General features: G+C 39.4%; 1 long non-coding RNA gene across 2 annotated transcripts in view; it reads right to left on the reverse strand.

Moving 5' to 3' along the window:
* Positions 1-5,916: 5,916 nt before the first annotated feature.
* Positions 5,917-18,550, reverse strand: part of LOC129051516 (uncharacterized) — a 58,229-nt gene continuing 45,595 nt past the window's right edge. Inside the window, exons 1-3 of one of the 2 annotated variants that reach the window (XR_008515862.1) lie at positions 13,706-14,104; positions 12,900-13,059; positions 5,917-6,174 (exon numbers count right to left, since the gene is read on the reverse strand). This is a non-coding gene — a long non-coding RNA (uncharacterized LOC129051516). Of the gene's footprint in view, positions 6,175-12,899; positions 13,060-13,705; positions 14,105-18,550 lie in introns of those variants that run through there. The other variant, XR_010137566.1, reaches the window with a different exon arrangement.

Raw genomic sequence — 18,550 nt, forward strand, 5'->3', positions numbered from 1 at the left:
CTTGGGAAAATTCCATTTGACCAAATAGTAAGTAAAGTTAACAAATTTGTCATATACTTAAAAAATTAATGTAGAAGTTCCATTATAAAATTTAGTTTAATACAAGTGTTTCTAAAAGCGTGTAATACAAATACTTGTAAGAACACTGTTGCAAAATATATGTTGAACTTAAATAATAATCAGTACAAAATGATGGAAAGAAAATGACTTTTCTTTCCATGATATTAGGCCAGATCCTGTCAGATGGTCCACTGAAATTTTGTAAGCAAAAAGAAGTCACACTTACGAATAGGTCCATCAAAAAAAAAATTCAAACCATGAAAAAAATTTTTAAGATATATCTTTGTTATTTCACTTCCATTTTTCTTGTTAACATAAATGAGCCAATATTCATGTCAGAATTATAACTCTTCTTGAATGACATAGAAACTTCTTTGCTGAATCCAATAGTTATTAAGCATTTATCACTGATTTTGTGACATTCTTGGTGGTTATAAAATTATAAAACTAATGGTGGAATTTGCCAAAAAAAAAAAAAATAGCAAGTCACACTGCAGTTGTAGGTGTAAACCCAAACACAAGTGGCTATATGCAATGTTTAATAAAGGATATTACATATTTTTAAAATAATAATAGGTCCATTTTCTTGGGCTCCTGGGACAGTGGAGTAATTGACAGCTCTATCATGTGGCAGCCAGTAGCCCCACCCATTCCCCCCATGTTTGACCCACCGTAAGAACACGTCACAATTACATATACGTGTAAAACACTACCGAGGCCTCCCACTTCCACCAACTAGCAGCCATTCTCCTATCTCTATGTTGGTCTCTCAAGTTTCCCTCCCTCCATCTCAGTTTAATCCCTCCACTCTGCTCTAGGTCTCATTTTCTCCTGCCTACCCTCTTGGGAATCTCACTCCATCTATCACTGCTGCTCTCTGGGATTTAAACTTCCTTCTTTCCAGTGGTACCTTCTTTTCATCAACATGAAACTCATACTTGAGTCTTTTTCACCTTACAAAACTCTTCCTTCAGCTGCTATCCTGTCTTCTGCTCCCCTAGGCAGCCAAAGTTAGAAGGTTTACCTGGGCTTGCTTCATCAACTTCTTTACCTTCCTCTTCCGTCATCCTCCTCAATATTCCACTGAAGCTGCTTTTGCCAAGGTTATTGATGTTCCCCACATTATTTAGTCTAATGGACACTCTTCTGTCCTATTGTGACCTTCCAACATGTTTTGGGCATTGTTTACCCTCTATCCTTCTCAGAGCCCTTTCCTGGGTTTCCTGACACCACTGTCTTTCAAGTTCTCTCCTACCTTCTGCCATTTCAGTTACGGAGTCCTGCTCTTCTCCCAACCACCTCAAGGTACCATCCCAGGACAGCTGTGCCTTGCATTCTGTACTCTTTCCTGGATAGTCTCATCAATCCCCATGGCTTGATGTTTTGGTTGTCACTGAACTTCTGATGACCCACACATGCCTGTCTCTGCAGACCACCTTCTGAGCTCGATTCATGTATCTAATTATCTTTGAATAACCCATTTGGATATCTCTTGAGTCTCAAAAATTAGCATGCCCAAAGCTGAACTTAGAGTGATTTTTTTTAATGAACATGTTTAAATGAACTTGATCATAGTTACATTTTTAAAATGTACCCTTCTGATCAAAACCCTTCAATGTCACCCATCTGCTCTAAGTAAAAGCCTAAGGCATTATAATGCCTACAACACCCTGAATAATCCCTCTCCACTCATTTGCTTCCCTGACATTATCTCCTACTACCGTCCCCCAACTCACTACTCTAGCCATGCTCCCAACTCAGGGGCCTTTGCACTTGCTTTTCCTATTTTTCCACCTGATATAAGCACTTGTTCTCTCCCATCCCTGAAGACTTCAGTCAACTATCACCTGTTGGTATGGCTTTCCCTGACAATTTTACATAAAATTGCAACACCCCCACCGATCTAGCATTCTTTAACCTCTTTTCCTGACTTGTCTTTATAACATTTGTCAATATTGGACATACTATATATTTTATTGTCTACTTTCCTCCATAGATTGTAGACTACCTTGCAGGAATGTTGGTCTTGTTATTCATTGTTTTATTCCTAATGCCTAGAACAGGGTCTGGCATATAAAATAGAATCAATAAGTAACTGTGGAATAAACAAATAAATGAATCTCCAAACCTGCTATCCATCATTTCAGTAAATGGTGCCCCCGTCGACCCAGCTGCTCAATACAGTTTTGACTCAACTCATTTGCTTTTGCCCCACATTAAACCATCACTCAGCCCTCCTGCCATCTCCAAAAATCATCTTCCTCTCCCACCTCCTGTCACAGTTATTTCTTATTCATCTTTTAATTCCAGCTACACATCATTTTTACAGACTATGTCTGTAATGTTTCCTTTTAAATACCCAACTAGACCTAACACATGTCTGGTCCATACTAAGTGTCCGTCAAGTATTTGTTGAATGAATAAATGGCATTTCTCAGAAATGCCAGATTAGGTCTCCCAGCTCCCTGTTGCTATCACACTCTGTAAATTTCCATACAATACTCATCCCTCTTTTCAATAACTACATAGTTTGATGTTCTTCCTCTTTTCTAGGCTATAAGCTTCCTGAAAACAGAAATCTACATGAATGTGGGAATGAGCAAGGAAAGGTCCTAAAATACAGACAGTACTGGCCTGACTATGGAAGGGTCATGCTGGTAATACAGGGAAGCCATCTGAATAGGTTGGGGACAGAGCTGTGATTACAGAAGCATCAGTCTAGAGAAAAGAACCTCATTCCATTTTTTGATTCCAAAGGGGAAAAGGGAGTATCATAAGGTAGGCATATTTGGTCTCATACTTCTATATAAATCAATTCCAGTGCTGGTTAAAATATAGTTTGGCTTGATTATTAATCACTAAAATTTAATAAATTCTTTTTTTTTTTTTTTTTTTGAGACAGAGTCTTGCCCTGTCACCCAGGCTGGAGTGCAAAGACGCAATCTCAGCTCACTGCAAACTCCGCCTCCCGGGTGCAAGTGATTCTCCTGCCTCAGCCTCCTGAATATCTGGGATTTCAGGCATGCGCCAACATGCCCGGCTGATTTTTTGTATCTTTAGTAGAGACAGGTTTCACCATGTTGGCCAGGCTGGTCTCAAACTCCTGATCTTGTGATCTGCCCACTTCGGCCTCCCAAAGTGCTGGGATTACAGGTGTGAGTCACCATGCCTGGCCCAGTTTTTTTAACTTATGAATCTCAAAAACTTCTAATTTCAACATTGTATAGTCTCCTGGTTACCAGACTGCAGCCTAATTGCTCTAAAATACACTTGATTAATTTATACATGGTTTACTTGCTAATTTAGAATTATATCTAGATAGATAGACAGATATATATGTGCATACACACACAAACACTCATTTTATAGATTAGAAAACTGACATAGCAGAATCTCTTTTTACCTCAAGACTATATAATTCAAAAGTAATGGAGCCAGGATTTGAACCGAGGTCTATGTGACTTCAAAATTCATGCACTTTTACTATTTTATAATGCCTCCATCATATGATATATATTCAGAGTGAAAACATTTGTGTAAAGAATTATGATAAAAATGAACATAAATTTAGCCCAATACTGTCTTATGATAGCTCATGAATATATTTAATATTAATTTGCTCACAAATGATAGAAATGTCTACCATGAGGATCTGCCAAGTATTCTTTGACCTTTTGCTAAATATAAACAGCAGAGCTATTACCTTTAACATAAATGTATGTCCCATTTTCACCAACAGTAACCCACACTTAAGCCCGGACAGCTTTGTTTAACTCTGACCTCTACAACTCAAAGATAAACAAGAATAGGATTAAGCCTTCTTCCCTTTGTTGTGCCCCACAGCACCCTTTGATTCTTGTTGAATTAATAAATAGTTTGGGATGAGGAGAAAGCAGAAACAGGCTCTTCTACCCTCTTCCATTTCCAGCACAGGCTAATTATCAATAACAAGTCATGGCCTTAACTGTTCCTAAATTCCAGAAATATATCATCAAAGGGCTGTACATATGTGTGAAGAACCCTAAATCTGCATTTTGATATAGACACCTATTAGATTTACTTCTTACTACTTATAGGAAATTCATGTCTATGAGCAAAAAGTCATATACAAAGATTTTCAGAACAACATTATAATCAACAAAAACAAGAAAACGGATAAATTAGTGTAGGGATAGTACTAGAGAATAGTTCGAAGTCTACAAAAGGTTATGTTTATAGAGTCTCTTTAACTTTTGATTGAGAAAAAATATTATGTTAAATAATAATAAAATTAATACAGTATTATGAGCCAGCTATTCTTGTAACAGCTTTAAATGTATTAGCTAATTTAATCCTCAAAACAAACTTACAAGGTAGGCACTATTACTATCTCCATTTTACAAATGAAAAAAGTTCAATACAGAGAGATAGGAACTTGAACCAAGATCCTGAAGCTTATTAGGTGTTAGAGTCAGGATATAAATCCAGATACAGCACTTGAGAACCCACACTTAACAGTTTATACAGAAGATAAAATTGTATAGACTATTATAACTATTTAAATACATATTTGCTTGCATAAAAAGAAAATATTGGATGGGAATGTAATTTGTTATATGGGAATTTTTTAAATTTCTGGATTATATTTATCTTTCTTTTCCACAACTTTTATAGTAGTCATGTTTTGTGTTTATAACCAGGACAGAACAAGAAGTAATATTTGAAAAGTAAATGAAAAAAAGAAGTTCATGTTTTGAACAGATGCCGTGGTTCAACTGAGTAATTGACTTCAAAATTCATACACTATAGTCACGAATAATCTATATTTGAATACGTGCTATGGAAAAAGAAGAGTTTCTTGATGGCTTAAACTATGTTCAGAGCTGAAAGGGACCTTAGAGATTATTTAGACCAGTTTCTGGTCCCCAGACCAGAGGTGTCAACATCATTTGGGAAATGCAAATTTAGGGGCCCTGCCCAGATTAACTGAATCAAAAGTTCTGGGAGTGGCGCCCAGAAACCTGTGTTGTCACACAAGTCCTGCAGGTGATTCTGATGCACACTCAAGTTTCAGAATCGCTGACCTAGGCTTATGGTTCTCAGCCACGGCTGCATATCAGAATCAGAATCACCTGAGAGTTTTTAAGACGCTCAGTGTCTGGACTGCACCAATGGAGATGCTGAGTTAACTGGTTTTAAATGAATCCATCAGTGTTTTTAACTGCTCTTTATGTGATTTAGCCAGAACCACTGATTTAGTCCTTTACTACTCATAGCATGGTCCTCGGACCCACAGAGTTGGCATCCACTGGGAGCTTTTTAGAAATGTAGGATCTAGAGTTCCACTCCAGCCCTGCTTGAATCAGAAACTGCATTTAAACAAGATCCCCAAGTGGTTGATATATACATGCAAGTTTGAGAGGCATTGAACACTGCCCTCATTATACAGAGGAAAAAACAAACAAGGCCAAAAGAGTTAATATTTTCCCAAGATCTCACTGGTGGGGGATGGGAGACACGGCATGGGAGGAGGGGCAAGCATAGAAGAGTTGAATTCAAACCCAAGATGCTCAAAACTTCAACTGCACTTTCTGTTACACTATGTTGTAAAGCTTTGGATTTGATGGATCTTTCTTTTTTTTTTTTTTACCTTTCTCCCACCTCCAAATGGTTTTCACCCCATAAAGTACCTAAAGCTTGGTAATGCACAAATGCCATGTCATTCCCTGAAGAAATTTAGAGTTGGCAGAGGAAGGCTTAGAAATTAAGTGCCTGAAAGCCAGTAACCGGGCCCAGAGATCTCCAAGGACTGCTGTCCAGTCCAAAATTCCATGACATCTGCAATACAGCCTTGAATAAAAACCAGAATGCCAGTATCCAATGCAGTGAGAATTTATTTCATAGTTATCAAAGCAAACCAAAGGTTATCGGTGGGTTGGACATTTAAAGATTAAGTACAGCTGATCGCACTCAACTCTTATGCAGGTAGCTTAACTCCAGTGGTTCTGGTCTCTCTCTGAAGGGAAAATAGAGGTGTTTATGATCCTGTATCCTAATGGGTTCCAGGTGATCCAGGCTAGGCAGCTAAGTTAGGCCCTCTCTTCTTTGATTTACATGGCAGGATCCAGGCCATCCCTAAATTGAAAAGATATAGTAATGAGCAAATGCAGAAAAAGAAAAGAGGAAAAAAAAGAGCTGAAGCAAAACCTGGAGTGCTTTTCCAAGTCCAAAGTGAGCTATGGCTGCCCTCTCTGCTCAGAAGGTATGATCATAAATTACTAGCTAATGTTTAGCACTGGGGCTCTGGCCCATGATCTATTACAAAGAACAAGATGCCTCCAAGCAGAAAACACTGTAATTGGGGAGCAATAACATCTGTGTCAGTCATGAGACTGCAGTTAAAGTGAACTGAGAAGTTACAGGCTGTGCTGCAGATACATAGTAATAATATGCACATTTTTTAGCTAAAAAGATATGTCATCAAGATACGGGCCTCTTTACATTCTTTTGTGTCACCATAGCCTGAAGAGGATCAGTAGGAACCCCGGATTTCTGTTTTAACATTAGCAAGATGTTAGCCAACAACTCAAGGGAATTATAGTTGATAAAGCAAAGAAGTCTGAGGAACTCAGAATATGGGCTTGGTTTTCTGGAGCACAGATTCTAGGTCGTTACAATGCTCTGCCGTACTGAGCAGGTCACATAATCTCTCTGAACTTCTTAATCTAGCAAGGTCAAAGAATTCATTCAGCATAGAACTGGGACTCAAACGCAGACTTTCTGGCTATAAATTCTGTTATTTTCCCAGTACGTCTCTGTTTATAAAATTGATATTTAAGTAGTTATCAATAAGAGTAAATGCCCAGTTATTCAGGAACTGAAATGTGTACAAGGGACTTTCATTTCTGAATAGATTAAAATAAAAGAGAACTGCTTTATTGTAACTTTCCATTTTAAAAATTCTTCAGTAGCATGATAATAACTAAAAATTCAAACCATTTAAAAGTGTTCAGGGTGGGAGGGGGACAAGAGTTGAAAAACTACCTATTGGGTACTATGCTCACTACCTGGGTGATGGGATCCTTCATACCCCAAACCTCAATGACATGCAATTTACCCATATAACAAACCCAGTGAACCTAAAAGTTGGAAAAAATAAATAAGAAATAAAACAGAAGTGTTCAGGAAGACAAACTGCCAGTTGTGGGTAATCTAGAGCAGGGGTTCTCAACCCCCAGGGCCATCAACTAATACGAGTCTGTGGCTTGTTAGGAACTGGACCGTACAGCAGGAAGTGAGTGGTGGGTGAGTGAGCAAAGCTTCATCTGCATTTACAGCTACTCTCCATTGCTCGCATTACCACCTGAGCTCCACCTCCTGTCAGATCAGTGGTAGCATTAGAGTCTTATAGGAGCACGAACTCTGTTGGGAACTGTGCAAGTGAGGGATCTAGGTTGCACGCTCCTTATGAGAATCTAATGCCTGATGATCTGAGGTGGGGCTGAGGCAGTGATGCTAGCACTGGGGAGTAGCTGCAAATACAGATTAACATTAGCAGAGAGGTTTGACTGAACAGAGACCTTAGTAAATCAATTGCTTGCAGACTCATAACAAAATTCTATCAGTCAGTGGCAAATGACAATTAAGCTGCATCTGGTGTCAGGCTTTATAGTGGTAAGTGAGTTGATGTACTTTGATTGTACAGCTGCATCTGGTGGCAGGCTTTAAGTCAGAATCTGACACTTATTTCAGTCTGTGTGTGGCCTGCCCATTATTTTATTTACCACTTCCATCCAAGCCTCTTTCCTGCACTGCGCACTTGTCTCTGTCACAGTTTTGGTAAGCCCACAAGCTAACCCAAGCCAAAATGAGTGAAAAATAAACGTCACTAGAGAGCTTCTTTGAAAAGAGGGAAAGACCCAATGATGAGACAGCAGAAGACTCTAAGACTGCCAACAAAAAGAAATCTTCATTTAAAAGAAAATACCAAGAGTCCTACTTAAATTATGGTTTCATTGCACCAGGTGATTCACCTTCTCCAAGCCTGCTTTGTATAATATGTGGTGACTGGCTATCCACCGAAGCCATGAAACCTTCCAAACTGCTTTGCTACATGGAGATGAGGCACCCTGCATTAAAAGACAAGCCTTTGGAGTTTTTCAAAAGAAAAAAACATGAACACGAAGAACAGAAGCAATTATTGAAGGCCACCACTTCATCAAATGTGTCTGCACAGAGAGCATCATTAGTGGCTAACTGAATTGCTAAAAGTAAGATGCCCTTTACTATTGGTGAAGAGTTGATCCTGCCTGCTGCTAAGGACATCTGTCATGATGATTTTTTTTTTTTTTTTTGAGATGGAGTCTCACTCTGTTGCCCAGGCTGGAGTGCAGTGGTGTAATCTCAGCTCACTGCAACCTCCACCTCCCAGATTCAAGCGATTCTCCTGCCTCAGCCTCCCAAGTAGCTGGGACTATAGGCACCTGCCACAACATCCAGCTAATTTTTGTATTTTTAGTGGAGATGGAGTTTCGCCATGTTGGCCAGGCTGGTCTTGAACTCCTGACCTCAAGTGATTCCCCCGCCTCAGCCTCCCAAAGTGCTGGGACTACAGGAGTGAGCCACCGCACCTGGCCTGTCATGAACTTTTAGGAGAGGCTGTGGTTCAAAAGTGGCACTTGTTCCTCTTTCAGCTAGTACCAAAACTAGATGAATTGATGAAATAGCAGAGGCTATTGAGGCACAATTGTCAGAGAAAATTAATGAGCCACTGTGGTACACAATCTAGGTTGACAAGTCTACCAATGTTGACCACAAGACAACAATACTTGTTTGTGCGTGATTTATTTTTCAGGAGGATGCACATGAGGATATGTTTTGTGCACTTTTATTGCCAACCAACACCACAGCTGCAGAACTGTTCAAGCCTTTGAATGACTGCATGTCAGGAAAACTGAATTGGTCATTTTGGGTAGGTTTATGCATGGATGAAGCAGCTGCCATGACTGGATGGCTTTCTGGTTTCACTACTTGGGTCAAAGAGGTTGCTTCAGAGTGTAAGTCTATGCACTGTGTAATCCCTAGAGAAATGCTGACTAGCCAAAAAACGTCACCTGAACTTAACAATGTTTTGCAGGGTGTGATTAAAATTATCAACCATAATAATGTACATGCCCTTAACTGACGTTTGTTCACTCAGCTCTGTGAGGAGATGGACACAGAGCACACATGTCTTCTCTTATACACAGAAGTGAGATGGCTTTCTAAAGGTAGATCACTGGCCAGAGTTTTTGAGTTATGAGAGCCACTGCAGAGATTTCTTTTAGAAAAAGAGTCACCACTGGCAACACATTTCAGTGACACAGAATGGGTTCCAAAACTTGCTTACTTTTGGGACATATTCAACCTGTTCAATAAAATCAACATGTCACTTCAGGGAAGAATGACAACTGTATTCAAGTTGGCAGATAAAGTGGCTTCATTCAAAGCCAAACTGGAATTATGGGGGCAACAAGTGAACATTGGGAACTGGGATCTCTGACATGTTTCAAACATTAGCAAAGATTTTGAAAGAGACAGAGCCAGGGCTGTCTTTCTCCCAGCTGGTGCATGATCACCTATCTCAGCTTTCAAGAGTTTGAGCATTACTTCCCAACACAAAAGACTCCCAAACTGGGAAGGAATGGATCTGTGACTCATTTGTGAATATGCCAAGTGAATAGATCTTGTCCATGCTAGAAGAGGATCAACTGCTTGAGATTGCATATGATGGTAGCCTTAAAAGTATGTTTGAGAAAACTTCAAATCTCCATAGTTCTGGATTAAAGTCAAGGTGAAATGCCACAAAAGCACTGAAAAGCCTGCTTCCATTTCCAGCATCCTATCTCAGTGAAGCAGAATTTTCTGCAGTGACAGCAACCAAAACGAGATTACGGAGTACACTGGACATAAGCAACACACTTCCATGTCACTGTCCTCCATCACCCCCAGATGGGACTGTCCAGTTGCAGGAATACAAGCTCAGAGCTCCCACTGATTCTACATTATGGTGAGTTGCATAATTATTTCATTATATATTACAATAAAAATAAAGTGCATGATAAATGCAACATGGTTGAATCATCCCAAAATCATCCTCTCTAGTCCACCCCAGTCTGTGGAAAAATTGTCTTCTGTGAAACCGGTCCCTGGTGACAAAAAAGTTGAGGACTGCTGATTGAGAGAGATCTTACTTGAGTTAAAAGTTTTGCATAGATGGACAGCCTCTGAGGTTTCTTTCAGCTTTGATAACTGATGATTCCTTACTGTATAGGCCAACTGGGCCCAAAGTCCACTTGGGATTTCAACACCTTCTTTTTTCATAGTATGACCAGGACTTTCCCAGTTTATGCTATAAGTTCTATGATCTGGAACTGAGTCCCAGGTAAACAAGGGATCACCATACTTCTTACCACCATGCTGTATGTCTCCTTGACCCCCTTGTCCAGACCAGCACAGTGCTCTTAACCGCACCTTCCCACCCACAGAAAAGACTGAGCACACACTACAAAAAGTCTTTGTCCCCTGCACTCTGGATCTTGTGCAAACCCAAAGGAGGCTTCGCCTTCCACTTTCATTCCAACCTGCATACTCGGGTACCTCGGCAAGTACCTAGGTTTGTTTCTCTAATTAGCCCTCTTGGAGCAATGCTTCAGGTGAACCATCTGCTTGGCTTCACCACCAAACATGATCTTCAAGTCTCCCAGCCCAAGATTTCTCCTGCCAGGCCTTGGGTCATTGAGCAGAGGTACTATTGGGATACCTTATGCCACTGCTGCTGCCTAGTCCTGTAGCCACTGCATAGCATAATCCAAGATCAAAGCTATTTTTTGGGTTTCTAAATGCCATACTACTATATCTGTTCTGTGTCTATTGCCAGAATTCTTTTAAAAACTGGTCATTTGTAGACATAAGCTTTTAAAGGGCTCAAATATCCCATTTTCATAAACCTATTTGTTTTCTTGTCTGCTTAGTGTTGCCTTTAACTGTATTGAATATCCTCCTCCTGTGCTATGTTAAAATGCCTTTACTTGTTACTTGTTAACAATAAATTACTCATTAACAAGAAATTCATTCTTATCATTGACAAATATTTCAGCATAAATGGACTTCTTTCTATAGCCAAGAAAGTACGAAGTATGTTAGATTGGAAAGCTCCATATTTATTGTCTGTTGGATTAAAGCTTGTTGATTTATTTTAAACTATTCTAAGGTGGTGGTTTGTGTTTCATACTTATATCTCAGGAGATACTGATGAAACGATATAGAATGAATCAACAATTAGTACATAGCCCAAAACCATGTGCCCAAAATACCTAAGTTAGGGACATTCCTAAAACAGACGTTAATATGCTGAGTTTTTCTAATTAATTTATATTTTTCCATATACAAAAAGGATAGGAAAGTCTTCCAGAAAAAAGCACAATGTCCTTGGGTTACTTTGTAGCATCTAACACTGCTAAACTGCCGTAGAGGAGTGAAGAGGTTGAAAGGAAGACTTTAAGATGTCCCACTTAAGAAACTGTTAAAAAGTGCTGTGAAAGTCTGATCCCTCCATTCATCCACCTGACAGAAGCACTGGAACAAACTTCTGCCTGTCACAGAAACTTCTATTTGTCTACCCAGTATTTATTTTCTTTTCCTTCTTCCTTACTAACAGAATGTCAATTTTCTTCTGGGCGTTCATTTATTCTCCCTTGTAGCTAAGGGTAACCAATGAGGTGTAAGCAGAAGTGTTTGAAAGGGCCTTACTCACCTAGGAGGGACAAGCCTGGGACCTTCTTCTCTCCTTCCTTCCTCCTCCTTTCTGCCTAGAATAGGTCAGGTTGTTACATTTAAAAAATAAAAACACAGGGTGCCTACTTAAATTTAAATTTCAGACAAACAACAAATAATTGGTTTTAGTATAAGTATGTTCTATGCAGTTTGGAACATACTAACACTAAAAAATCATTTGTTGTTTACCTAAAATTCAAGTGTAACTGGGCATCCTGTATTTTATCTATTTTATCATGTCCCCAAGAATGTGGACATGGAGACTGAAGCTCCAGCAGCCACCATGGGACATAAAGAGAACTTACAGCTGAAAGCCACACACCAAGGATGACATAAAGAAAATATGGGCATCCAGTCACAGAAGACCAGAGAGGGACACGCTAACCCCAGGTCACGTTCCTTGGAACTTTTTCTACATGAGATAAATAAAGCTTTACCTTGTTTGAGGCACGATTATTTGGAATTTGTTGCATGTCAAACTCAGTCCTGAGTGGTAAACTATCATTTCCATATTGCTTTTCCTCTCCACTCTCTTCCGTGTTTCTTTTTTCTCTCCCCAATACCCCATGGTGAGAATTTTAGGTGATTTTATTCATTTATAAGAATGAATGGAAAGAGTAAATCCCACACAATAATTTGTCCCCTTCCTAAATCCTCAGAAACAGCTTAAAATGAGGGGGAAAATATAAAAATATAATCTGTAGTTCTCTAGAAAAAAAGTGCCTGGAGGTCTCCCAAAAGACTAGCAAGCAATGAAGAGATTTCCTTCAAGGGGCCACCATGACTGTATCATATTTGGGGAGGTCTGTCTTTGGAAAGGTGTACAGTTAGGCAGAGAGAAGCTTCAATGAAATTCTAAAGAAAAGGGAATATGATAGAAAACATGCAATTCTATTTTATCACTGATTCTATGGCACTGTGTATTACATTACTAATTAGAATTTTTATTGAACACTAATAGTTATTGAACACTTATCAAATATCAGACTATCCTAAGCATTTTATACATTTTATATACATATACATTATCTAATCTTCACGCTTACCCTATAAGGTTGATATTACTGGTAACTTCATTTTGTGTATATGGAAGCCAAGGCTCAAAAAGGAAAAAAAAAAAACTCTTTCAAAATCAAAAAGCATACAAGATGTGCAGCAGGAGTTTGAATCCACATCTTCTAGCTCCACAGATTTGGTGCTATTAATCTGTAAGTTTAATATACAATACTATAAAATACGGTAAAGATACAATACTTAGAAATTAAGGTACTTAATCTGTAAGTTTAAGATACAATACTGCACCATTTCTATTCTATCTGATGGTTTAACATTTCAAAAGGCATTTCAGGACTCAGTTCAGTTCTTTCATTCACACACACACACAAACACACACATACACGCATGCAGGCACATACATATGTATAACTCCTGAACTGGGGAAAAGTATACAACTTCACAGGTGAAAGGATCAGGCACATGTTCAATGAATTGGAGTCCTGATTCCCAACATCCTGCACTTAAGCTCTGCAGATGAAAGGATGCTCAGTCTGGCTTCAATTCCTGTCTAAAAATAGCTAAAAGCACAATACACAACACCAGATTTTTGTATCAGGTTATTGCTCTGAACCCCACTTACTGAGTGGGGAATCTGATGTCCAGAAAGCAGGGTAACTTAGGAAAGTGTTAGAGCTGGGGGAGGCACACCTGGAGAGGAATTAAAGTTTAACCTAAAGTGACTGGAGCATCACGTGTTTAACCTTCTCTATCCACTTGCTCTAACCATGAGTACATCTCCATTTTTAGGTCTCTTAAAACCACAGATTGATGAAACAAACTCACAATACAGACTCACTTTGCTGCCCCTTAGCTTTAGTATTCCCTGAGAACGTTCACAAACTCTGGACTGGATTTAGCCTACTTGGACCAAGAGACACAGGCCATGATGGTGTAACATGATGAAGAGCTCTCTCTGAAGATTGCTGAATCACAGGAAACACACAAACCAAGCAGGAAAAATGTGCCTTGAACTTTTCCACGTAATTCACCTATTGCAACTGGGGGTGGCTGGGTTTTCATGAATAGGGCACCCAAGGAGAATAGCTAATAACAGACTGATCCAGAATTGAGAAAGAATAGCATGGCATCTTGCCCCAGTCATGAATAGATGACATAACAAAGAGAGAGGAAAAAGAAACAAGGAACCCAGGAGTAATGGGGAGACCAGGGCTCACCAGCCAGGCGTCTGGTAAGCACCGAGTGTGGGAAATTTTCCTTGCCTCTGAGACACATATTGTTGTCCAACAATGGCATGGCAGCTGACGTTGCAAAGTCTCTGTTTCAAAGGAGAAACCAGCAGAGGTGTTCTGCTCCTCCTCTCCCCTTAGGGAAATCCTGGAAAGTGCCAACCAGCTTGCATTATTGTTAAAGATGTGAAATAAAAACATGCAGCAAGCTCTGCATGTATAGTGGGCAGGGAATGGAACTAGTAGAATTTTCAGGGCCTTATTGCAATGTCATGTAGTAAAATTTAATCTGGATTGAGACTCCAGAGGATAGCAGAGGAGCTGCAGCTCAGCCACCAACCTAACAAGCAACCTTACCTCTCCGGTTCTCAATGTCCAAACTTGTAAGGCAAGAAGGTTATATTGCTGGATTGATACATATCTTCATTCAACAACATTACTGAGCTAGAGTTACATAAGAGTTATCTCATGTATCTCACATTCTAGTGAATTTGTTAGACAATAAAAAGTAAATTAATAAATGTCCTTTGGTTATAAGGGTTATGAAGGAAAAAAATCATAGTAAACGAAAGAGAGTAATGTGTTGACACTCTAAATAATGTTGTCAGGAAAGCTGCTCCAAAGAAGCAGTATTTGAGCAGAAACTAGGAGAAGCAGCCAGCCAGGGAAGATTTGGGGAAGCAATGTCCCAGGTGGAAGGAACAGCCATGTGTGGCCATGAAACAGGAGCACGCTTGGCATGTCTGAGGTACATCCAGGAAACCAATGTGGCTGGAGTTGAGGGAGCAAGGAGAAAGACAGATGGAGATGAGTTGGGGCGATAGCAGGGGACAGATCATGTAAGGTGAGAATCAGATTTTAGGTTTAATTGTGATATAAAACCATTGAATGGGTATGTATTGAGCAGAAAGGTACCATGAACCTTATATGGCTGATAAAAGTAGAGAAAGCATTCAATAATAATTTACTGAGCATCAATATTTACCAGGTTTTGTTGCAAGTGCAAGGAGTATATCAGTAAAAAAAGATGTCCCTATCCTGATAGAGATTACATCCTCGTGGAAGACCACTTGAAAAACGACTGCAGTGGTCCAAGTGAAAAATGATGGTGACTTAGTAAAAGGTAGTAGTAATGAAAGTAATGAAGACTGGTCAGGTTCCATATTTGTTCTGAAGGTGGAGCAAAAAGAATTTGTTGATAGATTAGATGTGGGGATAAGAAAATAAATAAATGATTCCCAGATTCCTCCATCTCTCTTTTTTTTTAAACCAGATCCTTCTCGTCATTCTAACTTCGGTTCAGATATTACCTCTTCAGAGAGGCATCCCCAGATAACCGAAGTTTACAATGCCAAGTTAACTCATTACTCTCTTCTTTTACTATTGTTGTGCCATTTGCTGAAATGAGGAAGACCTGGGGAGGAGCACAGTCTGATTTGGAGTCAGTATTTGAAGATGTAAAATTTAAGATGCCTATTACACATCCAAGAGAAGATGATGTATATGCTAGTTTGACATATAGCTTGGAGGACAGATGAAAAGTTAGTATGAACATGAAAAGTTTGTTTATCACCTAAGAAAGACATGCATATACTAAAGAGAACCAAGTGCTTCCTAGAGTATTCCAAAAATTAGAGATCAGGAAGGGGAGAGGTAGCAAGTGAGTTAAGAAAAGAAGGTGAGCATGACGTCCCAGAAACCATGTGAGGAAAATGTTCCAGGAGGAAAACATCAGCTTCCTCAACTGCTTGGGACTTGAGTATATATTAAGAAGAACCATTGGGTTCAAAAACATGGAGGCCGTTGGTGATATTGAGTGGTTCCAGTGGACTTATAGGGACAAAATCAAAGTGGGTTAAAAAGAAAATGGGAGTTGAGGAATTAAGACAGTGAGTTTAGATGTCTCCTTCATGGACTTTGATCATAAAAGGGAGTAGAAAAATGAGCAACAATTACCAAGAGGAGAATGTTAGATTGTTTGTTTGTTTTTAAGGTGAGAGTTGCAATATAAAAAACCAACTGTAAAAAAGAGCTTTTTTATACAATCATGAAAATTTGAATGAAGACTGATAAAAAAGATATTAAGAAATAATTATTAATTTGCTAAAAATGATAATGGAATTGGAGTTACAGTTTTTAAAATTCCATATGAAGTATGTATTACTAAATAAAATAATATCTGGGGTTTGCTATAACATATATGAGCAAGACAAGTTTGGGGGAGACAGATGAAACTAGATTGGCAAAATATCATTGTTGAAGTTGGATGATGAGTATATGGAATTCATTATATTTGTCTCTCTACTTTTGTGTATGTGTAAAAAGTTTTTTAAAAATGATAAGAGCTGGTCATATTATGGCAGTATACTATTCCCATAATGGCCCAGGTGCCCCTCCTCTTCCTGGTAGGGTGGAGCCAGAAGAGGCTGAGTGAGAAGCCAGGACTTTTACCACCTCCCAGGGATAGTGAGCCCCTCGTCTCCCTCAGTGTCAGTGGAGGGCATGCAGACACCAGTAATGAGGGGCCTCTACCCCCTGCCAGCCAGGCAGTGCCAGCAGAAGCCTGATGTGGAGCCTGCCCCCCGTCCACCCCAGGAGTAACAAAGCACCCCCACAAGTGTCACTAAAGGCTGTGGGGGAGCTGGACTTTCACCCTCACTTGGCAGTTACAGGCAAGGCCCCTTCCCCTTGGTGATGTGAAACCAGAGGAGCCCTAAATCAGGAGATTTAAATAAGATCCAGAGTCTCATAACATAGTACCCAAAATGTCCAAGATGTAAATGTAAATCACTCATCATATCAAGAACAAGGAAAATCTCAATTTGAATGAGAAAAGACAATCAACAGAGATGACACAGACGTTGAAATCATCTGATGAGAATCTTAAAGCAGCCATCATAAAAATGCTTCGAAGAGCAATTATGAATACACTTGAAACAAATGAAAAAAAAAGTCTCAAATAATATGTACAAACACAGCAGGTTTTGAAAATGAGCTTGCAGAAAATTACTGTCTTCCACATTGTTCATATTGAGAAACCACGTGTCTCAGAGTCGAGAGGTTTGAATTAATGTTGGTCCACAGCTGGTCTGGTGCATCACTATCCCTGGGGTCCCAGCTATTTTAACACATCACATATTTCCCAAAACTCAGGCTACATTTCAGCAATTCCACAGCCTACTGCATCACTGAATGTTTTTCCAGCCTGCTTCCTGAAAAGGAGGTCTAGGATTACAGCATATCATTTAGGTAACAATGTCGTATCCAAAGACTAGCTCCCAAAGGCTAAGATTTCACAGATTTCAAAATTTCTTCTGAAATTTCATCATCTTTCTACCTTCTCAGGAGTTGTAAACTTGGAAAAAAACTTATTATAAAAGGTCAGTTGGAACACACTCTAGGGAGTTAACAAAAATGAATTGTTGTGCTAATATTCCAACCATTTAGGAAAACTTCTGAATGCCTCTTATCAGTGTAACATCCATCAAAACAAGGTGGGCACCTGGGTGCTCTGCAGCCATCCAAGGAGGCTCTGTGAAGACGTTGGACTTGGGGTGGTTGGGCCAGCTGCAGTGGAACATGAGCAGGGCCAGTCCCATGCCATGGGAAAGAAGAGTCTTCTGCCTATAAAAGAGGCCTTTCAGCTGGCCCAGCCACCCCACCAGAATGAGGCAAAGCTGCTAGTGGCATTAAGCTGCATCTACCACACAAAATGCAACAAGAAGATACACTCACTCCTTCTCTCGGCCCCATCCAGTACTGTTCCTTACAGTCAGCTACAGCTGTCACATATTTCATTTTGTGGATATATTAAATACCTAGGTTTATATGGTCAATCCCCTATTGGTGGACACTTCTACTTGTGTGGTTTCTAGTCTTTGGATATTAGGAAAAAATGCTTCAATGAAAACATGTCATTTAGTTTTTTACCTTCTTCTGTAAAGTATTCTGGAAATTTTGTCATTTTTTATTAGTGTTCATAGTAGGTGTGTGTATCATTTAAAAATTTGCTGGACTGAAAGCCTTAAAAAAGATAAAAATGTGGGCAAGGATGTGGCGAAAAGGGAACCCTTGAATACTGTTGGTGGGAATGTGAATTAGCACAGCCACTGTGGAAAACGGTATGGAGGGTTCCTCAGAAAATTAAAAATTGAACTACCATAGGATCCAGCAATCTCACTACCAGATATATATCCAAAGGGAATGAAATCAGTATGTGGAAAAGATATCCACACTCCCACATTTATTGCAGCATTATTGACAATAGCCAAGATACGGAATCAACTTACGTGTCTATCAGCTGATGAATGAATTTTTAAAATGTAGTATATATATAATGGGATACTATTTCGCCTTTAAAAAGAACAAAATTCTGTCATTTGTAACAACACGGATGAACTTGAAAGACATTATGTTAAGTGTAACAAGCCAGGCAGAGAAAGACAAAAGCCACA

The sequence above is a fragment of the Pongo abelii genome, chromosome 17 (genome assembly GCF_028885655.2).
Source record: "Pongo abelii isolate AG06213 chromosome 17, NHGRI_mPonAbe1-v2.0_pri, whole genome shotgun sequence".
NCBI lineage: Eukaryota > Metazoa > Chordata > Mammalia > Primates > Hominidae > Pongo > Pongo abelii.